The 23983-nt window shown below is 36.4% G+C and overlaps 1 protein-coding gene across 1 annotated transcript in view; it reads left to right on the top strand.

Annotated features, from left to right (window-relative positions):
* Positions 1 to 350: 350 nt before the first annotated feature.
* The window catches only part of LOC149032920 (uncharacterized), a 164759-nt gene continuing 141126 nt past the window's right edge, over positions 351 to 23983 (top strand). Inside the window, exon 1 of the mRNA XM_089171429.1 lies at positions 351 to 453. The gene's annotated coding sequence lies outside the window, so the exon portion shown is untranslated. The remainder of the gene's footprint in view (positions 454 to 23983) is intronic.

Below are 23983 nucleotides of genomic sequence, written 5' to 3'. Positions count from 1 at the left end.
CCCTGGTCCGAGGTGATGGTGAGTGGACATCCCTTGTCCGCAATCCATGCCGATGTGAAGGCCCTGGCGATGGTTTCCGCCCGGATGTCCTTGAGAGGAACAGCTACTGGCCATTTGGTGAATCGGTCGATGATGGTAAGGCAGTACCGGTATTCTCCTACCTGGGGCAGCGTGATGAGGTCGACGTGCACATGCTCGAATCGACTTTCCGTGGTCTGGAAGCGGGAAAGCTCTGCGCGGTTGTGTCGCGCGACCTTGGAGCGTTGACACGGTAGGCATGCACGTGCCCATGCAGTGATGTCCTTACGTAGACCGGGCCAGATGAACTGCCTCGATACATCCCGTACCGTTGCGCGGACACCCGGGTGAGCCAGACTATGAATGGCTTCGAAGGCGGCTGTGCGGAGCGAGCGGGGTAGGTATGGCCGTACTCGCCCGTCGTGTATGTCGCAGGTCACCTCGAATCCTTCGATGTTGAGTCGCTAAAGGTTGAGGAAGGTGCGTGCTGCGAGCGATGGGAGCTCGTCATCCCTGTCCTGTGCTGCGGCGATGGTCTCCGGGCTAAGTGCCGAAGGCAAGCTGATGGTGGCACAGGTTGAGGTTGGCGGCGTCGGCGATGACGTAGTGGCGTTCGTTGGCCCATCCGGAGCTGGGGCGTCCTCCGTCGTCCGGGAGAGAGCATCGGCGACGACGTTGTCTGCGCCGTCCACGTGCTGGAACGTGATGTCGAACTGGAGCAGGAAGTCCAGCTGACGTTGTTGACGTGGTGAGGCCTTGTCCGAGGGTTGGTTGGCCGCGAAGGTGAGCGGACGATGGTCCGTCAGCACGGTGAATGGACGACCCTCGAGGATACGCCGGAAGTGGTGAACAGCTAGGAAGACGGCTAAGAGCTCCCTGTCGTAGGTGCTGTAGCGAGCATGTGTTGGTGACAGCGTCTGCGAGAAGAAACCGACAGGCTGCCATTCCCCGTTGACCAACTGTAGGAGCGCGGCGCCAACGGCCGTGCTGGATGCGCCGGTAGCCAGTCGAAGAGGAGCAGTAGGCGACAGGAAAGCGGTTTCCACTGCTCCGGCAAGGCTGCGTCGTGCGTCCTCGAAGGCTCGATCTGCTGCGTCGTTCCAAACCAGCGGACGCCGGCTGCGCTTGGGAAGACCCCGAAGAAGATGGTTGAGCGGCGCCTGGATGTGAGCAGCATGCTGTAAGCTCCTCCTGAAGAAGTTGATGACGCCCAGGAAGCGTCGCAGGCCTTTTGGTGTGGTGGGCTTCTGGTAGTTCCGTATGGCGTCGATCTTGCGCTCCGGAGGGCGGATGCCGTTGGCGGAGACCTGGTAGCCCAGGATGGTGACGCTGGGCAGTCCGAGCTGGACCTTGTCCACCTTGTAGGATAGGCCGGCCTCCCGTAGACGGTCGAAAAGCATCCGTAGATGACGAAGGTGTTCTTCGTGCGAGGAGGACCGGATGAAGAGGTCGTCGATGTAGCTCCGGACGAAAGGTAGGTCCCGAAGTAAGGAGTCCATGAACCGCTGGAACGTCTGTGATGCGTTTCGAAGACCTAGCGGCATCCTCTGGAACTCATACAGTCCGAATGGCGTCGTGACCGCAGTTTTCTCGATGTCCTCCTTGGCCATCGGAATCTGGAAGTACGCCTCTTGGAGGTCCAGTACCGAAAAGACCGAGCAGCCACCGCTATCCTCGAGTAGGTCCTCGATGACAGGAAGGGGATAGCGATCCGAAAGCGTGATGGCGTTGAGACGACGGAAGTCCCCCGTAGCTCGGAACTCGCCTGTAGGTTTTTCCACCAGGTGCAGAGGGCTGGCCCATGGACTCGACGAAGGCCTGATGACTCCCTGACGCAGGAGGCGGTCGAACGTGGCTTTCGCTGCTGCTAAGCGCTCGCCGGAGAGGCGGCGCGGTCGCTCGAAGACAGGCGGTCCGGAGGTTGTGATGCGATGCACCACTGAGGAGCCCTGAAGCGCTGCTCCCCTCTCGGAGGGCTGGGCGAGGTCTGCGTACTCCGCGAGCAGCTTGTCATAGGCGGTGCGATAGTGGAGATCCAAGGGTCCCGCGATGGCGTCGACCCCGTGAACGGAAGCCTTCCGGTAGTGCACCGTCGATTCCTTGGAAGAGGCCGGGTCGACCAGTCGTTGCTTCTGAATGTCCACAAGGAGGCCCGTGTGGTTGAGAAAGTCTGCTCCTAGGATGGGCACGGGCACGTCGGCGATGGTGAGAACCCATGGGAACTCGCGCTGAAGACCTAGGTTGAGCGTTAGTAGGCGTCGTCCATAAGTGGGGATCGGTGACCCGTTGGCCGCGATGAGCTGGAGACTGTCCTGGGACAACGGTCCGGAAACCAGGCGGCGCGGCAGGAGTGATACCACGGAGCCGCAGTCGATGAGCATCGCTTGTCTGAGCGAGCTCTCATGAACGTGGAGGCGGAAGTCCGAGAAGGATCGAGCGGCGCCACCGTGTACCGCCAAGTTGTGCGGCGGCGCTACTCGTTTAACGCCCTGTCCTGTTCGTAGCTGCACGGTGGGGTGCAGTTCAGGGCCCTCTCCTGGAATTTCCGGTGGTAGCGACACCAGGGTGATCTTGCTGACTTGGCTCCCCCCGAGTCCGTGCCGGCGTGGAACGCGCGTGACCGGGAGCGTGACCGAGCGCGTGATCGAGAGCGTGATAGCCCGTTGATGGCGACGGTCAGCTGGTGGAGTTGATCGGCCATCCGGTTGTTGGAGATGATCAGGCTGGCGAGCATCGCGTGCATCGCCGCGTGTTCCCCGTCCGCGTTGTCCCGCCGAGGTGGAGGCCCGGGAAGGGCGGTGCCTGGCGGAGAGAGAGAGCGCCCCTGTCGGGTGGCACAGACGCCCGGCGTGACCTCGCAGACGCCGTCGGCCCTGGCGGCGAGCTCGTCCAGGTCCATGGTCTGCAGGAGCCGCAGCAACTGGGAGATTTGCGGAGGCAGGAGGTCGAACCACCGGACCTTGATGGCGTCGTCACTGACGTTGTCGCCGGCGAGGTGGCGCATGTGGCGAAGAAGCCGAGACGGCGAGCGGTCGCCCAAAGTGAGGCCGGAGAACAGCTTCTGCAGCCGTCTCTTCATGGTGTCGCCCAAACGAGCGATGACGTGCTTCTTCAGCTGCTCGTATTTACCGGTATCGGGTGGCGTCCTCAGCACATCCTGGAGCTCCCCGACTGTGTCCTGGTCCAACTCTGCTACGGCGGCGTAGTAGCGGTCGTCGTCCGAGTGCATTCCGTAGTTCCTGAAGATGGCCTCTAGCTGCAGGAACCAAAGGTCCGGTCATCGACGCGTGAAGGGTGGATAGCGGCAAGGTCGGCGTCCGGCGTCGCAGGGCCGGCTGGCCTCGGCGCAGTTGCAGGTGCAGGCGGTGGTCAAAGCGTCGGAGGTCGGCGTAGTGGCCGGTGCCGTATTCTGGCGTTCGATGTCGCGCTGGGAAGCCTCGGCGCGTGTGATGGGCATCTTCCTCTCTTTTTTCCTTTTTCAAGGCGAAGAGGTGCCGGTGGTGAAGAAAAAAAAAGTGGGTACTCACACGAAGATGGGTGGCGCCTGAGAACACGTGGCGTTGATGAGCAACGTGGTGATGAAGAGCACGTGGTGTTGAAGAGCACGTGGTGTTGCCGAAGATGGTCCTCGGGATCACGTCGGGGTCACCAATTTGGGAATTTCTTTCCCTCGGTTACTAGGCGCGTTAAGGTGCGTTCACACCAACGCGAGGAACGGGCCGCGGAGAAAGGAATGGGCCAATGAGACTCCGTGTGGAGGGAAGAAATTTCCGATTATATTTTTGATCCCGTGGGACGATATTTTATTTATCGGCGTGGTGTGCCACGTGGTCACGTACAGAAGATGCACAGAGAAATATTGTTTATGCAAGAGCGCGATGAGAAGGATGCGACCGGACGGTTCGACGGACGAAGTAGAAGTGATGATATTTTCCTGCGTGTGCACCGCCACGGCGATCCAGGCATCCGGAAGTAGAGAGAGCCACGGTCGCAGTGGTCACTCTTCCGCTCTGCCCAATCAAAGGCGTGGTCAGGTCAATCAGATGCCCCTGCGGAACCGCGTCACGAGGTGCTTGCGTATGTTAGTGCTGGCGGCCGAGAGGTGTCAGCACTTTTCCTGCGCGCGCTGCTACAGCTGAGCGTTGTTGGCCGAGAGGTGTCGGCACTGCGCTGGTGCGAGACGCCACAAGCTAATCAAAACCAATCCGTCGTCCATGTTTTTTTAGTTCTTTGGCGTCGTTCGGAGAGATTAAATCGGAGTGTGATCGTCCCGTTAAGATCAGGTAATTAAAAGATATTTTGTAAGGTACACACCTTCTTATTACAATATATAAAGGATATAAGGATCACTTTTGATTTTTTGAGTATATTTTGACAATTTGTATGCTCTTATATCGTATTTTTAATCATTCGAAATTTTTCTTTATTATAGGTGAAAAGAAGATATACTGCGCATCATTTTCGCGCATGCAGTATTTTCGCGCCAGTCTTACGCGCCAGTCTTACGCGCCAGTCCGTTTTGTGCACTGCAATATGGAGAATCTTTAGATTATTTAATATGTCATCTGTATACTTATTGCAGTGAATTTTGTTATCCCGTTAATTTCAGGTAATTGTTTTAATTAATATTCTTACGTACACCTTCCTGTTATATATTAAATGATGTATAACGAATGTTATATTCAAGATTTTTATACGTGAGTTTTTTCATATTTTACTTTTTTTTTTTTTTTAGCTTTCTGAGCATGGGAAGAGTTGCAACACGAATTCACTAACATTTTAATCTTGTGGCAACTGTTTTTATCTTTTCTATATACGTCGAGGTGAGCATAATTTTTTTTTTTTTTTTAAGTATATTTGGCATATAGAAATTCTACAGAAAAGAGAGAGATTAAGAGTGAGTGAGAAGGAGTGAGAGAGTGAGAGAGAGAGAGAGAGAAAGAAAGAAGAAGAATAAGAACACAATACTCTCTACATATAGGTTATTATAAATGTGTACTTTATTTCCAGAATTTCTCAAATCGACTACAAAACGTTAACAGTCGATAACATAGGTATAATAGCCATGCGTTGGACACTCCCAAGGTCTCTTCTACCAAGGTTACGTAGTAACGTACCTCATACTCTCCTTCTATCCTTCAACGAGACAACATCAACGAAAATGAGGCGTATTAAATTATTTAATAATTTTATTTCTAACGTTATTGTTTTGATTTTAATAGTTTAAAAAGTTCTTCATTGCATAGAATTGTATAAAAACTATTTTATTTTTTATGTTACTCTTCATTGAGTCTGCTGATATAATTACTATTGTATTTAGACAACTTTAAATATTTTTAATTAATATTTTTATTAAAATTACATACTTTGTATGTAATATTGCAAGCAAATAGTTGCATACTTTGATCAATTTCACAAATATTTAATAACTTTAACTTTTAATTATGTCAACTCTCATAGATTATTAAATTATTTCTTTCTATTTACCATTGAATATTTTTGATAAAATATTCAATGGTCTTAATGTGAGCACTGCCTTCAGAAATGATTTGCAGGAAATATTGTAATATAATCTTTAGTATGTTTCAGATTTTTAGACTTTTTTTTTAATTTTATTTTATACATCGTCATCCTAAGGGTAGGATACCCATCCTGCTGTCATCAACGAAGACTAAAAGTAAGTATATTTTACTATCAAACATTTCTATGATAATTTCAATTGATTTTTATCACAACAATGATATTAATTGTTCTTTTTTCTTGTTATGTTTCAGAAAATCATTGCAATCGAGCGCGTAGGCAATGAGGTTCTCGTGTGTTGCATCGTGTTAAAATAAAATATAAAAATGTCGACAAGTAAATTCAGTGTTGATCGTCGCATGTTAAAGTTTCGTTTACTCGGTTAAGAAACTCGCAAGTTTCTTTTATTCGGTTTAAACGTGTGCTCATCGTCATCCTAAGGGTAGGAGACTCATCGTGCATTCATCCTGTATCCTTCAAAGTGAGTATATTTTTCTATTAAACATTTTCTCAATAACTATAGTAATTTTTATATAACAACGATTTATATAATATTGTTTTTATTTGTGTGTCAGATCATCGTTGGAATGGTATATATTCACATTTTATTTATTAAATTCATTTAGAAATTCGTTTAACACTAGATTTGTTCACTATTTTTTAAAAATTTACAAACATTGTTTAAATGAAAAAGTGGATAGAGGAAAGGAATTAATATTTATGTGTATATTTCATTACAGCATTAAAAATTACCATATAATTTAAAAAAATATTCTACTTTAAAGTTAATTAAATTTAAATTTTATTAAATTACAATTAATTTAAAATATTTCTATTTTATATATATATGTAGAAAAAAGTTTGAGATATGAATCAAATTTTCTCAGTCCATAAATCTAGTGTTAATTCAATTAATTGCATGTAATGCAGTTTTATAGTCATTATTTGTGCATTGTCATCGTCATCCTAAGGGTAGGAGACCCATTGTGCATTCGTCAATATAGATTTAAAGTGAGTATATTTTTTTATTAAATAATTCCTTAAAAATTTTAATGATTTTCTGTAATAGTAATGATATTAATAGTATTGTTTTTTATTTCAGTTTCAGATTGCAATCATGCACGAATGGCCCATGTAAAGTGACCGGGAGTGAAATTTTTGTTCTTGCATTTGACTGCGAGCAATGCAGTCTTTGAATTAGTGCAGTCTAGAATCAGTGATCGGGCGAGTAATAAGTTAAAATCAAACGCGAATTAGAGTCAGTGTTGTTCGTCGTACAATAAAATTTCGGTATCGCGATAAGAAACTCATCTATAGTTTCTTATTTTCGTTTATACCGCGTTATTAGATTCACGCGAGGTGTGCATTACCATAATGCCATTGAGCTTTGTCCCATTAGAATGTGTTGTAGGTATTCATTTTTATTCACCTTTTATTCGATTTTATTTTATATGATTTTGGATAATATTCCAGATAACTTATCGTTTTGTTCTATTTTATTTTACAGATATAACCATGGATTCTCTTCCTTTCAAAGATGTTGGATGAATTCTTTGATAGATCTTTGATGGATCTTCAATGGATCTTCTTCAATGTCAAATCGAGTATCGTCTTCCATTGTCAGATTACAATACTTGCTGCAAAGTAGGAGTGTTTTGGAGCCATCGCAGAACTTCTTAAACCGTGAGTTTTTATTTAAAGTCCCTCCAGAGCTCAATCATGCCGAGAATGAAAGATCCTAATCGGCACGAGTTACTGGTTGTAATTATTTAAATAAATTATTGACAAGCACATGAGTAATTGCTTTTTAGGAGTTACTCATGGAAATTGTATATTTTATTGTATGTTTTATTATTAGTTCAGGATAGGTTTTCTTGTCTCATCGGTTAAATTCATTTAATTAATAATGCAATTCATAAATGCACTCTCTTTTATTACTTGTATTGTTCGTGGTCAGTAATGATGAAATCGATCATTATTAATTTACTCATTTTCGTCCAGAAAAGCATGTAATAAATATCTTACATGCATTGCTTCGTGTATAGTTTATCTAATCGAGATTAATTTTGATATGTCGATATTTCAATATTTAAAATAAATGGGCAAGAAGACAGACTCATTCGCGACGGAAAGACTTCGGTATTTAAGTGGCAGCTCAAAGCCCAGTTCTTTCATTAGAATAGAAGCTTAGAAGAATTAGAATAGCTTAATGAAAGGAGTCGTCCGAGGTTTTGAGATATATTAATTAAATATATTACAAAATACTTAGTCATTATTTATGAAGTAATTTGTACAGTCATTAGTCGCTTAGATTATTTTTTATGCAAATGTATTTATGTGTTTGTCATAATCATATTTTTTAGATCAGGATTTTCAGCTTCTAATATACTAATCTTTCGTTTCTCCCCCCGTACTTTCTGCGTTCTCATCTATGCATGTGCCCAGGTGTTACACAAGTATGGGCGAGAAACAGTTTGCGTGGGTTTAGTTTAAGTTTTTTCCCCTATTGGTGGCGGCTGTTATTTTGCTAGTGATTGCACGATGTACTTTACTTTTGAGTGTGCGTATTAGGTAGTGTGTACTGTACATTGTTTCGCTATATTTTTTATTCATTTAATACATCATTAAATACTGAAAGAACTACTTCTGCATATCACGTGTGATGTGAAACACACACACACACATACGCGTTTCTATATTCTTAAATTTATATTGAATATTTCTCATTTTATGGGTAATCGTTTGCATAGTAGAGTTACTGCATTTATTTGTGGAAACTTTGATATATTTGTATATTACTAGTATGCATATATATGTAAGCGAACGTTATCCGTTCGAATAATCGTTTCAATAGGGACGGTTAAATTTTTTTTCTCTTATGTGTAAATCAAATTGTGTTGCTATAAACAAAAGTCTTTTTATTTAAGGTAGTTCTAACACAAATCAAAAGTTATGCCAATTTAATGAATTTTTATGAGATACTAAAGAAATTATTGAAGAATTCTCTTGCAATATTTGAGACTGTTTCACCATACCATTTCAAGATATCGTTTATCGAAAATTGCGAATTTTGCATACGAGCAAATGGCTTATACGCTACGAAATGAGCATTTTTCAGATAAATTTAGTCACCAAAATGTATGAAGGAGTAATGAGAAATTCTTGAAATTTGGCAAAAAAGTATTTTAGTATATGAAAAATAACATATATTTAACTGTAAATTTTCCACCATACAGTAAAAAAGTAAAGATTCTTAAGCAGTGATCCCAGAGACTTTAGTTCGTCTGATCGACACAGAGGCGTAAAATTATCTTACGCCCAGGAAAAAATTTGATTTACTACAATTTCTCGGATGAGATTTTCAAAATCTGGAAAAAGAGTGCAAGTTCCCACTTTTTCAAAGTTGATAACCTTTTTTTTTTCTTTTTTTTTTTTACTCATCAAATTTTGCTTCATGAAACCAAGCTATATCGGTACGGCAGTGGCGGAGCAAAGCAAACTGCATCACAATTGATATGTACCGAAACTTCGATATAATCGATATCTATGCATATCGACAAGAATTCCACTGCACTTTCAAATCTATGCCAATATCATTGTTACATTATTAAGTAGAATAACAATTTTTCTAACATTTTCTTTTCCTCAGTGCTCATATAAAGCATTAGGATGCTGCAGGATATAAGCATTACGTTACGTATACTTACAGGTATTATAATTAAAGCATCAGAACATAATTTAATTAAATGTTAATTAATACTGATTTATTGAACAGAAGCATAACAAATTATCCACTTTTTAATTTTTTTGGTAATAACAGTGAATTAAACATTTCTTTTTTCTTTTAATAGTTTTTTAGATTATACTTTAATATAACCTAATTAACAATCATTACAATTAAACTTTCAAAAAAAAACATAACAAAATTAATAACAATAAATTAAATTATTTCAATAGTGTAACACATAATCATTAATAAAACAATTAATTTGGCTTTACTCAATCGTCCATGTCGGACATTTCTAAAATCACTTCTTCTTCGTTATTGTTTTTATCATCATTGCTTTTCTTTTCACTAACATATAAAGATTTTTTTATTAAATTGTATTCGCGTTGACTGGGTTCATAATTAACACAATTTGAATTTACTCTTTGACTAGACAATAACAACCACTTAAGCGTTTCTACAAATAACTTATTCGAGTCTTTGATTTATTTAAATTAATTTTACTAAAAATACGCTCTCAATCTGTGTTTGACAACGGTTAGTGACATTATACTTAAAAAAAAATAAATAGCTAGATTTTTAAAAGACCAAATTTCGTCTTTATCTTAAAATTTTTTAATTTGTGCCAATATGAATCTACAGGGTCGGTGACTTTAATATTTTCTGGTAAAATAAAATTTGGTAGCTGTCGCCACTCATCTTCGATTGATTGGTAACATTCTTTAGGGACAAGTCGAGGTAGTTGTCGCATTACTGGTAATAAAGAAGGTGTTATATTTCGAGTAAATTGAGCAACAGCTTCTTCAGGATTAATAATAGATAAATTTTTTAATAGAACGTTATCGAAATCATACCTTTTTTTTATTGCTAAGCAGTCTTTTACGAAAAAATTTCTACAATTAGTAAGAAATTCGATTTGTACTTCTTTTAGTGGAGATGACGAGTGCTCAGGCTTGTTAAAAAAATCAATTGAATATACACCCGTGTAAACATTCAGAATATTTATATATTTCGATTCATCGGCCGGATTAATCAAACTTAACGGTGTTTTATTAACGTAATCCGGGATCATAAAATTTTTAAGTATTTCTGTATATGTAGAACTCATTTTTTTTATGAACGACTGTAATTAATGGTTTCTTGGACTGAAAAAGTTTGTTTTAAGTTGAGAATTTTGGTAAAATCTATTCAAGAAAATGATAATATAATTTTGTAATAGGGTTATTAAGATTTTGAAGTATAAATTCTTTTATTTCAAAATTTAAAGCCGAAGAAGTTTTTGTTTTTCGTGAATTAGATCTTTTTCTTTCTATATCGTAAACAATGTTATTAAAATAAAAAGTTAACGCGTCCCACTACTCTAGAAGCCTGGTAATTACAGCCGTTACTGAAAGACATCGAGTCTCCACTGGACACAATTTTATGATTTTTTAGCTCTAAAAATTGTTGATATTGTTTAAATTCATGCTGCCGCTTAGAACTTGATGAAAAGTGATTATAAATTGATGAAATAATTTTTCACAATCAGACGGTATTGCGTCACAAGCTTCACTGGCACAAAGGTGAAGCGAATGACAAATACATGTCATGATGTAAATGTTAGGACAACTATCTTCAAATCTTGTTTTTACTGAATTATGTTTATCCATCATCGCATTACAACCGTCTGACCCGAAACCAATAATTTTATCAAAAGATACAGAGAAACGTTGAAAAGATTCCCGGATACAATTAAAAAGATGCTCTGCTGTAGCAGATACTTCTCTAGAATTGTCATTGAAAATTCTACATAACTCCCAAAAATGACTAACTATTTTTCCTAGAGATTCATCGTAATACCGTACGATAATGCACAATGTTTGAGTCATTGAAATGTCAGTTGACTCATCTATCAATACACTAAAATGAGTTTTTTGTAATTTACTAGCTAGTTCTTCTTTTTCAGCAAATCCGATTACGTTTTTAATAACACATGCGCTTTTAGAAGATTTTAATCGGACTTCCTTTATAATGTCACTATCAGGAAAACACTCCTGGAGTAACGGTGTTAAGTGATCCATAATCTTAAAAGGTACATTGTGTTGTGCAAAAAAACTACACAATTTAATTTCTGCGCGTGATACTTTACCATTCATTGAATCATTTAAAACTTCATTTGAAGCTTTATCTATAAAACTAGCAATTTTTGTTTGTTTATTTAACCCTTTCGCTACGGTGGGCCTCGCCGCGAAGTACCTCGTCTAGAACGGAGCTCCGTACCGAAAGTGGGAAAATTAAGCGCGCGCAGTCTTTAGCATTCGGAGCCTTTTGTCTCAAAAACGACTTTGTGACATTACTTTTAGAAACAAAATGATTTGTGTTCATAATTTTTCCATGGATATATTTTTAATTCAACAATACAATTAATAATACACGAAGCGATACCATTTATCTTAACATTTAGTTCCATTTTTGGAGCGGGTGACTATAGTCACCCGTCGTGTATAGGTGGCATCGTGTGACGGGTGATTATAGTCACCCGTCGTGTGCGGGTGTCGTTTTGTGGCGGGTGACTATAGTCACCCGTAGTAGTGAAAGGGTTAAACCTATTAACATTATTAAATGAGATTTACTAGTCGCATGTTTGCGAATAACTTAACTCCGCAGTGATTGTTGCTTTGCAGAGTGAGCATTGAGCTTTTAATTTATCAGAATGAGGCAGGAGCCACGAACAAAAATCCGGATTACAAAGCCACTCCTTACGGAACTTTTGTGGCCGCCGTGTGCTTTGTTTTTTTAATTGCGTAAGAGATGTGTTATCGGTCATTGTAAATATAATCAATAAAAAATGCAAAAGAAATAAAAACTTGAACAATTAAAGAAGAAGTGTTACAAAATATGTTTCCAAATTAATTTAAAAAATATGTTTAAAAATCAATAACAGAGATAGAAATGTACTCTTCTCTTCTAGCAGCAAAACTCAAACGTTCGTTATTACCTAGGGAATAAATTTTTAGCTGAAAATAAAACATGTATAATTGAATACATAAAATGATCGGGTCATATTTTTTACTATGAATTTCTTCATTAGATAATGTTACAACAGTAATAATCTGCATAACAAAATTAATTTATAGCGTTAAATTTCTGAATAAATAGACTAATAATTATATTGTTGAAAAAAATAATAAGACTATATTCAATTTTGAGGATATGTTTATCCTTCAAAAAAATTCCTGGATTAATAATTATTAAATATTTACTTGGTGAATTTTTAACATCCTTTTTTTGTGCGATCTTACGTGATGTTACTATATGTTTACATAGATATATATAGACTTACCGTAATTATAGTAGATTCTGTAGCGGCTATTTTATCTGTCCTATCTGTCCTACCTGTCCTATCCGTCCTATCTGTTCAATCAGTTCTAAATGTTGAAGAAGTCGCCCTATTCTAAGTGTTAAGACTAAAATGACAGAATAAATAGAATACTAATAAAATAGTTGAAAAAAATTCAAAGACTTAATAGAATTTTGAGAATATGTTTATCCTTTAAAAATTACCTGGATTATTAATTTTAAAATATTTATCTGTAAAATTAGTAAAACTTCTTTTTTGTCGTGTGATCTTCTGTGACGTCCTAATGTTGCTAATATGTGAATAAATGGAAAAGCTGTAAAAGTAAAAACTGAAAAAAAGAAAAACTGAAAAAAAGTTAAACGTTAAAGTAGAAATTGTAGGGAGTAATGCTTGGATGATTTCTGAGGTATTGCTGGTATGCGAATGGTGCTATGCTACTCTGTAGCAATTTTTCGAACCGTTTTTTCAGTTTCCTTCTGTCTTCTTGCTTCTTTTCTTCATTTTCTTCTGTTGTCTTGCTTCTTAGCTTGTTTTCTTTATATCTTCATATTTTCTTCGTGTCTTCTGTTTTCACGTTTTTCATCTCTTTAACTTTTGTTTAACCGTTATCAATTTTTGCCCGAATTCCATTTTTGTACGCAAATTTTCTTTTTTCTACGAAATTCCATTAACTTATTTTTCAATGTAGCAGATTTTAAACAATTTGGCACTCTTCTGTTTACTCTAAATGTGCCACAGATTTTTGTTTTATGCTTTAATAACTCATCTGCAACCTTTACACTATTGTAATAGTTATCCATATATACATTGTGCCATAAATTTAAATATGGCGATAGCACGGACATTATTGTCGCAATTAGCGATTTTCCTTGCGCGCAATATATTTCTAAATTGCATATATAACCAGATGTCGCCTCACACACCATACGGACTAAAATTCCATATTTTATAATTTTTGCAGGATTATACGTACGAAAAGATAGCCTGCCCCTCCATGGAATAATAACTTCATCCAGCGATAATTCTTTCTCGGGTTTATAAATTTTTTGAAACTTTTCTACCAGGTACAAATAGACTGGTTTTATTTTATCAAGCCCTTCTTGGCAATGCTCATTATTACTGAAGTGCCAATACTTCCATAACTGCTGAAATCGGTTTCTTGGCATAGTATTCCCAAAAATAAGTGTATGTAATCCAGGGTGAGTAGACCAATAATCGTCTTGTTCTGGTTTTTTTACTATTACCAGTAGGATAACAAGCCCCAAAAGTTTTTTCATTTCTACAACATTTGTATCAACCAAATCTTTGTTGATGCATTATTGTTATCATTATTCTGCTGATTATGATATAAGTTTGTCTGTGTGGCAAACAAATTAAATAAATCGTCCTCAATGAACAATTCCTTAGTTGATAATATATCTTGTGTGCATGGTACCTGTAACCCAAACCGTTACAGGCAAGCATGAAAGTCAGGGTTAAAATCAACTTCTGACCAATCATTTGTCTCTGAATTCTCTTCATCACTTTCTGATTCACTAATTATTAGTCTTCACTTATTTTTGAATCGTCTCACAATTATATCGCTCCCACTGTACGAATCACTTTCACTATCACAGCAATTATCCTCTTCTGATAACAGATCAGCATATATTTCCTCATCGGAAAGCATTTTGAAAGACATCTAACGTAAGTTTCCTATATTTGAAGGCAGCGAAAGACAGTCTTAAACTAACAAGACAAGCGTTCGCGAAAAAAGATTTCAATAATAGACTCTGGTGAATGAACCATTTTCCTGAGAGTAGTTCAGCGAACGTGTCACGAGAGGCAGCATTCGTAGTAGGGACAAACAAAATATTTTCATTTAAGACAGTGTTATTTACGCTATATTATTTTATTATTTAAAAATAATATTTAAACACAAAAAATTTTTTTAATAACCACTATGCCAACAAAACATTGTAGTTTTGCGAGGTGTACGTCGGATAATCGCTATCCAGAGGAAAATGTGTTTTTTATACCATTTGTAAAACCTCATATTGACAAGGTCAGATGCAAAAAATGGGTACATGCGTCAAGGAGAGTGGATTTAACAGTAGAAAAAATTAATAAATATTCATATGTGTGCTGAAAACATTTTATCGATGGAAAAGATCCAACTGTAGAAAATCTTTTTATTACAATTACCTGGATTAGATTCTTTTTTTTCATCAATGTCACTAGAATTTTTCGTTCATTTAGCTTTTTGATATTCAGCATTAATGATACTTGAGGGATTATTTCCAGTTTTACGACCTTGATTCCATTCTTTTATTTTTGAAGTACAAGTCAGTGGTTCGAATCCATATTGAAGCGTATATTCTTCAAGTTTAAAAAGTAACGTGACGATATGTGAACAATTTAAAGATTCTGATGCTGGGATATTGACATGCAGCTTTTATGATGTATCCATCTTCATCGAGACCTATTACCACATCATAAATCTTAGTTACTTTAAAAGATGACTGGATTTTTGCCCTTAAATAATAAATATCTTTACAGCTATTATCTTGCAAATTTTTTATACGATCGCTGATACAATATAATCTGCCTCTTTGGATGGCTTTAGAATTACCACAAACAGGCATTAAATCATCATCTGTTACTTCATCATCATCGCTTTCCTGTAAACTTTTGCCCTGTGTTATATACTCATGTATAATACCATAACAAAATGAACGGGGAATCTGTTTGGATGGAAAAATTTGCCAATTATCATTAGGATAAAAAGTTGTATGGATAGGCAATGGGATAGAAGAATCTTTTGTCAATGTTGATTCAGATGTAGATGCCGATGTGACCGTTGAAGGTGCTTGTAAGCGTTGTTGTTTCTTAATTAACCATACTCCTTTATCAATACCTTCAAAAATAACTCCTTCTCTTCCATTATTTATACAATCATTGACCCTAATGCATTCCAATAAAAGATTACGAAATTATAAAGTTCTAAATAACTAATAAACTAATTACTTAGAATCATCAATTACATGTTTTCAAAATTATTTTTGAAATTAATTTAATGAATAAAAACTGAATAGCAAATTTTTTTCACAGTTATAGGATATAAATTAGAATGACTGAATTGAAATTAGACTGACTGAAATTCATTTATTATATTATTTGTTTATTACCATTTATATTTCATTTATATTTCACTCTGAAATAAATCTTGAATTTATAATTATTTTCAATTTCTCTTGTTACAGTTTGAATTTACCGCTAGTTTTTTACTAGAGTTCTTATACTAACCTGTCAATTAATTCTTTTTTTTCCCGGTAACTTTTAAGTTACAGCACGCAAGCCAACGTTTTAATGTGACAACGTTATTGTCTTTAACTGTTGCAAATATTAATTCTGCTTCAGGAACGTCGTCTTTGGTCAAAAACATGTTTTTTATAAGTCCACTTTACCATGTGCTTATGTTGTGTTTACCATGTGCATGGAGCTCTGACAATGTTTGTCCCTACCGAACTACTAGCGCTGCAAGTGAAACTTGATAAAAATTATAAGACTATATTCACATTTGAGGTTATGTTTATACTTTTAAAATTATCTGGATTAATAATTATCAAATATTTACCTGGTCAATTAGTAACTTCTTTTTCTTCGTGTGATCTTATGTGATGTCACAATATGTCACAATATGTTTACAAATGTTAACACAGATTTATATATTTAGGATTATTTAGAGATTTTAGAAACTGAAAAAATGTAAAAACTGTAAATTAGAGAGAAGTGTTGTTGCTGCTATTGCTGCTAGTGCTGGTATGCTTATGTTGCTATGCTGCTGTCTTTTCAATGATCCCAGAAACTTTTGCCTGTCTGATTGACACAGTGCCGTAATATTATCGTACGCACAGAAAAATCAGATCTGATTTTCTGGATTTTCTGAAATTCTGAAATTCCAGATTTTAGGATTTTAAAAACAGCAAAAAAAAGTAAAAATGTATATGTCTTAGCAAACTTGATGACCTTTTTTTTTAGGTCGTTTATTTAACCCTTTTCAGTTGGTTTATTTGCTGTTTTCGTCCTTTTTTATCCTTTTTACTGCCATGGCTATGTGACTATATATGTGGCTACCGAACATAACTATAGCCAATCAAAAAATTGCTTTTCAAACTTTTCAATACATAAATAACTGAGTGCGCTAGAGTGTGCTGCAACCGAATCGCGTTACAGAAACAAAATCAAGACATATAGAAAATTATATTTCATATCGAATAATCGTTAATTATCGTACACGTTAAATTTTGGATCGTACAATACTTCAAATTATGTTACGTGTACGATAATTATCGTTCGAATGGGATCACTGACTTTATCTACGTGTCGATACCACTGTCTCGGATTATACAACGACAATTTTTTCAACACCGGTATCAGAGTTCAAGTAATTCTTTCTACTTTTCCATTGCCTCTTGGAACTTCCGTCGTAACCAGCACGTGGATCCTTTGGATTGGCAATATTTGCGGAAGTCCTCTGATATGAAGGTTGGCCTTCTATCGCTAACGATCTGCTTCGCGTTGCCAAAAATCTTTTGTTGTTCTTTCAGCCTGACCAATACTTACCTACTGCTAGTCGTCTTGATCAGATACAACCAGGTGAATTTTGTAAATCCATCGATTAAAACTAAAAGATATTTTTTATTACGAATGCGGAGAAATATTTGGTACATAATTGGGGTCCAGGGGCAGAGCTCCGGCAGGGGGCGGGGGGCGGGGGATTTGTCGGAGCCCCTTTCACTCACAAAACAATACTGAAAAAGTTCAAAAATTTTAAGTAAATGAGCCGTTTATTTGGAAAGTGGCCTAAGTCCATTTATCTTAAAATCAAGATATTTAAGGGTTTGCGTTTCAATGAATTTAAAAATATACGTACAAGATACTAACGAGTTATACTGCCTAAGTGTATTTAAAGGCTTTAAATTTATATTTCCTATCAAAATAGTGGCAATTATTAAGTGAATAATATGCGTTTTCTAACCACAAATGGAGATAGGCCACTTTCAAAATTAACAATCTGATTTGTTATAAAATTTCGAAAGGGCCCAACTCCATTCATCATAATTTAAGATACTTCAAATTGAAAAAAAAAAACAATACTGAATTTATTTTACATATCCTTAAAACACTTCAGGAACATAATTTATGCGATTCAATGAACTACATAACGTGCAAAATTACAAACATAAATTTATTACAAAACAATTTACTACTCATCTACATTTTGTGCGTGTAAAAGGGATTTGAAGTAATCATGATGTTCAGGTGGTATATATCGTAATAGGTCCATTATGTCCTTGAATTTTGCTGTTGTAATTTGTCTGATATTTTTATACAGTGGTGCCAATACAATATTTTCGAACTTTTTTGATCTACCTCGACGTGGTAATAAATTCAGGACTTTAAAATTTTCATTCTTATTCATTGATGTCTTATAAAAAATTATATACGGTTCATTTTTGACAAAACGCATCCAACATATTTTTAGCCAGTTTATTGATTCTCCATTAGAATTTTTACTCTTTTAAAATTTGCATCTTCTAATAATTTTGTTAATACAAAATCTTCTTGTCTCATTTCATTTACAATAAAATTATTACCTTTCCGACACTTTTTCATAATCTTGTAATAATCTTGGGGAACTAACAGCAAATTATTGTTTTTTAATGACATTTCTACCACGCCAAAATCTCTATCATTTGGTAAAAACGAATGTCCTGATATTAAAAATTTGTGATCTATGATTTCTACATTAATTTCCAAAGATTGGACAATTTTTAACCACATTAAAGCTATTTTAATGTTTTTATTTTGCCCGGTGCACATGTCACTGTAAGCTATAATGTGTCTTTCACTTTTTTAATTTTTAACATGTTTTAGGATGCATGAAACAATTTCTTGAGCACCTCTGGATGCAATAGTTTCATCCCAAACGTACATGTAAACATTATCGTTATGAAAATTGTGAATGCCTAAATTTAGAACATACATATGTATTGCGTTTGTAATATGCTACTGAGATAGTCAACTTGGGATACGGTAATGCTTTTTGCAAGTCGAACGAGAAAGCAAAATAATAATTTAAATTACGCAATACTTGCTTCTGATCTTGTTTCAGTGAATTCCTAGCTGATTCTGCTAATCTTAAATGGACATCGTGTTCTTCTGTAAGTTTATTCTTTTCTTCATTATCATTCGATGCTTTAATTTTGATGTGCAATAAGTCGCATTTTTGACATGTATCTTTGCGCGGTTGGTGGAAATGTAAATGAAAATCTTTTTCAAATATTTTTCTGTAAGTCCACTCATTAACGGCTTTTATTTTATTTTCCTCGGCATAAAGCTCGTATAAATTAAACATTTTCCTAAGAGTTAGATCAGGATGTAGATATCTTCTATTAGGATTATGAGATCTAGTATAATAGGATTCAAATTTAGGAAAACTATTAATATGATTTTGAACATGCTTTTTTCTTTCCTCAGATAATTTTCTTGATGATCCAACCATCATTCCACGTAAATCATTGCCTACATTTGCAGAGTTTAATACTCGTTTTAAGCGTCCTTCACTTATTTTAAAAGTATCTATAAAGAATTTTTTACACACGGGGACTTTTCCGTTTGTAGAATGCAACAAATATCTAAAACTCCAATTTCTTGGCGAACCTTTTCCGTTTGTTGGACGTCTTCGTTCCACAATTTTGCGCTTTACAACAGCTTCGTAAAGCAATACATTTTGTTTGTTAAAATTTCCAAAACCTCAAAACGTAATTTTTTGTGCATGCATTCCGACAACGGCAATCTTTGTTTTCGAAAATTTTTTCCGGTACAATATTTCCGGTTTGAATACAATATCGTTTTCCTGAATTCCGTTTAATCTTTCGCACTTTTTGGATGTACGATTCATCAATTTTTTCTCTATTGTTATTCATATCTTCATCCTCTGAAGACGAATATTGTTCTATAATTCGTTTTCTTTTTCGATTTTTTTTTAAATCATTACTTACTATTTCTTCTTCACTATCTGAACTAAATAATAGTCTTGTTCTGTTCTTCCCCATGGGTGAAATAATTTCTAAAATTTAATATTAAATTTTAATTTTTATATTAATTAAACGTTCTGGTTATTCAACTAACGCAATTGTCCAAAAACTGAGGTTAAATTGTAAATAGTAATTAATTAATATTACCTTCATCACTACTTTCCGACATTATCAATAGTAAAATATATTATCTTGATTATTTAAGTATAAGTGGAGTTAGGCCACTTTCAAACTACACGGTTCGATTATTAAACTAACTCTGAAAACTTATGTGTCAAGAATTATCGTATTTGTTCGGATTATAAGCAACCTGAAATGCTTTACTGATAAATAACATAAAGTTGTACACATAACCATGATAACCGGAAAAAACTGAAAAACGGAGTTAGGCCACTTTCAAAATAAACGGCTCATATGTAGATTTTGCTGTGTGTACACTTTCCGCATATACTTTTTTGCATGTATAGCAAATATTTGTAGTCTTATTGTTATTGCAATATCCTATTTGACACCATTTTCGTACAGAAGCCGTGCCACTTGTAGTTGGTATATCAGCTTCGTGTGGTTTTTGAATTGAAATATGATAATCTGAAGCAAGTTCTTCTGCTAATCGAAACAGAACGTCTTTCCGTGAGATATTTTCCCCTGTTGTGTTTTTGTACAGTATCCAGCTATTTATTCCGGCCAAATCTAAAATGTTAAAAAACACTTGAAGTGGCCACCTTCTGGAACCTGATTTCACCGTATATTTTCGTGCCATTTGATCAGTGACATCGACGCTAAATTTAGTTTTATTATAAAACGATACAGTTTCAGGTAATTTCTTAGCAGCTTTAACAATTTTAATGTGTTTATGTTTTGTACTTAGTATAAGTACGTTTTTATTTGGTTTGCTCTTATAAACTGTAAGTGTGCATCCATTAGATTGGTACAACAACGTTGAGAAACGTGTCATGCTGTCTTTTTTCAGTTTGCAAGTTTTCGGCAGCTCCCTCTTGTTTGCGCGTATTGTTTCAACCAACGAAGTATTTTTAGATCTTAATTTTAACGCTAAAGAAATACTTGTAAAAAAATTATCGGTTGTTACAGTTTATCGGTTGTTACAGCCTTCATGGTATACGGTTCAAGAAGTTTCATTTCGACAAATTCGCTTAGAGGGGTTGATGCATTTCGAGCCTCGTCTTTTCCTAAATACGGACAGCCATTTACCACATATTTCGTCTCTACATCAGACGCCAGCCAAAATTTTATGCCAAATTTATGGGGTTTGTTTGGCATATACTGGGTAAATCTGCATCTGGCCTTTGTTGGAAAAAGTTGTTCATCCACGGTAATATAAGCTCCCGGTTTGAAGCAATTTTGACTATTTTCTATAAATTTGTCCCAAACTGCTGAGACTAAAGCGAATTTGTCTGTTTGCAAACGTTGACTCCTCTGATTTCTTTTGTCGAAACGAATGTATCGCAGTGTTGAGGAAATGAGCAGGCTTAAAGAGAAGAATGCCGAGCATTTGCTTTGAGTGGTCAAAATTATTAAAAAGTAAGCGTACACCGCGTGTCGGTTGAGATTCGAATGAGAAACCGTTGAGCAAATCACGTTTCGTATTTTACAATGAAGATATTATAATGAGCAGACTAGAGCCGGCCTGATTATATTAATCGGTTAAGAGCGCAACGATGATGATTGTATTAATCACACCGGACTTGTACTTTATGAGAGGACTTATGATAGAATTGAGAAAACACGTGTGCTTTGTAAGAGACCGAGAGTACTAATGAAGATGGCTGCCTGGGAAGCCGGCGTCACGGCGCTTCTTCAATCGCCGTGATGAGTTATGGCGAGTCTGCACGGAGCGACAACTGTCGCGAGTTCTGATTGGGCATTAGAAATCCCAAACACGCAGAATCTCAGTAAAATCACGTCTACTTATAGTGTTGGAGAAAAATGATGGTCCCCACTTGTTGTTCCACAAATATTGGAGCCTCAAAGTATTTCCTTCGTACGCCCCACGTGCGTACAATATTGCAAGAAATGCCTTCAATTTTGCTTGCGTAATTGTCCAGTTTTTTTCCGAAAACTCGAGAGGCTTCCAACTCTGTACAAATTCGTATATGTTCCAAAATATGTATGTCAATCAGTAATAGAAACGCACTACTTAGATTCCCGTTCATAATGTTTCTTTTAGCATGTGCCGTTGGTCCGTGTACATCTTTGAAAGCACTATGAACTGGTAATCTACCAGCAACACCTCCTTCTTCAATTCTTGTCCAAATAGTTCCGTCTAAACCAATTTCAGTTTCCTGATTTGGTACGTTACTTCCACCTTCGTCTTCAGAACTGGAAGAGAATCGCATGCATCGTCTCGTACGTTTGTTTAGAATATTTTCGCAATCACTATCACTTGACTGATCTATATTGTCTTCATCAAGAATTTCCTCATCACTATTTTCGATAATAGCACTGTTATCATCACTGCCTTGTGGATCAATTTGTCTATCTAAAAATTCACCGTCGCCATCATATAATTCACTTTCTATATCTGAACATTCCAGAGATATGCTGGTTGCATTTTCTAAATATGCTAAAACTTTTCTTCCTTTTGACATTTTCAGGGGCTGACGATCGCTATAAAAATAAGTTAAAACTAAGACACTTTCTTCGTATTTAGACTTCTTACTAAAGAATATATTTTTGAATATTTCCATATCCATATAAATGTTTCTTACCTGTGTTACTGTGCAAGTAAAGATGAATGATTACGCTTGGAAATCGCTTTGAATAAAATTTTATTTCGTGTGTTGAACAAAGCTCGAAACAAGACTGCTCGTAAAAATCTCGTAACAATGCCGTAATCGGCTCAATGCCGATAAGGGAACAAGCGATAGACGCATGGGAGCTATATCTATTACATCGGTCTTATGATTATCCCGAAATAATACATTTCTTTATAGAAACTTGCACCTGTCATTTTGACTGGTACAGGTATAAATGTTAATAACAAAAAATATATTTGTTACTAATATAGATAAAATAACATTAAATTCATAAAATTTATTCTCTACTTATAGCTACAAAAGTCATAACATCATTTCGGAAAGCAAATGTTATATGTAAAGAGAATTTTGAATTGAAATAGCACGACCAGTCATTTTGACGAGTCTGGTAAATCTAGTATTAATGGGTGCTGATATATTAATAATATTTCTGTGTTGCTCAGGACAAATATTATTAATTATTTATCTATCCTTAATAAAATCAAGCTTTTTAATAAACTTTGTTGCCGTTGAAAGAGGAGTACAAATAGTGTTGTTTCCCTGTAGGAAAAAAACATAATATCGTTTAATTCTTCGTGTTCTTTTGATATCATAAATAAAATACCATCACCGGGTTATCTTAGAATAATAAAACCTAGCTTAAAGATGTTTGGTATGTAATTATAATTTTCTATGAATTCTTAATAATTATCGATTCATTGAATTAGATATTATCATTGGGATTCAAACATCATCTTGCAAGATTTTATTATTCCTTACTTCATGAAATCATTGTAGCAGTTTCAGATTTCGTATTAAATATAAATCACAAAATTGAATAGTGTATCATAAAAAACAATTTTTTTTATTTAATTGAGTTTGATTACTCAATTGTTAGTGTTAATGGCTGCTTCAAGCTTTATAAGTGCTGTTATTAAAATAACTTACCATTCTTCTTAGACGTTTACATTGTTTTTGTAGATTAGAAGCACGTCATTTTTGAGAAATTGTAGTATCATAAATAGTTAAAGTAGAATTACAGTTCTACAAATGATGTACAATTCTGCAAGATTTACATCTTAGATTCACTTGATTTCTCTTACAAGAATCATTACTAACAATTAACCCCTTACAAGTTTCTGAATACCTTAAATTTAATGTAATTATTAAAAAAGTTAATTACAATCTTACTTGTCGTAGCAGTTTATTCATTTGTTAATCTAAAAATCAAACTTGATTTATCTTGTCAATTTGAGTACCAACGCATAATTGCCATTTTTCTATTGATTTCAAATAATTGTCGATACTATTGAATGAACAAATATTGTCATTTACAGTCAATTCTTCATTAGTAGAAAAAATAACCCATAATGTTTTTGCAATTAATTATAGTTATAAAGAAAGAAAAACAAATACATTTAAATTTTTCAGTATTTACAGTAACAGAAAAGTCCTTGTTTACTCGTAAACGATTTTCAATTTGCATAGTTGTTGCATTCATCCGTACAAATTCTAGCCCTTTTGATTTTTCGAAATACGTCCA

Source organism: Polistes dominula, unplaced genomic scaffold (genome assembly GCF_049000335.1).
Source record: "Polistes dominula isolate Pdom_NZ unplaced genomic scaffold, Pdom_raw_medaka contig_246, whole genome shotgun sequence".
NCBI classification, from domain to species: domain Eukaryota; kingdom Metazoa; phylum Arthropoda; class Insecta; order Hymenoptera; family Vespidae; genus Polistes; species Polistes dominula.
The sequence above is the reverse complement of the archived record's forward strand: the minus strand, read 5'-3'. Positions and strand labels throughout refer to the sequence as shown.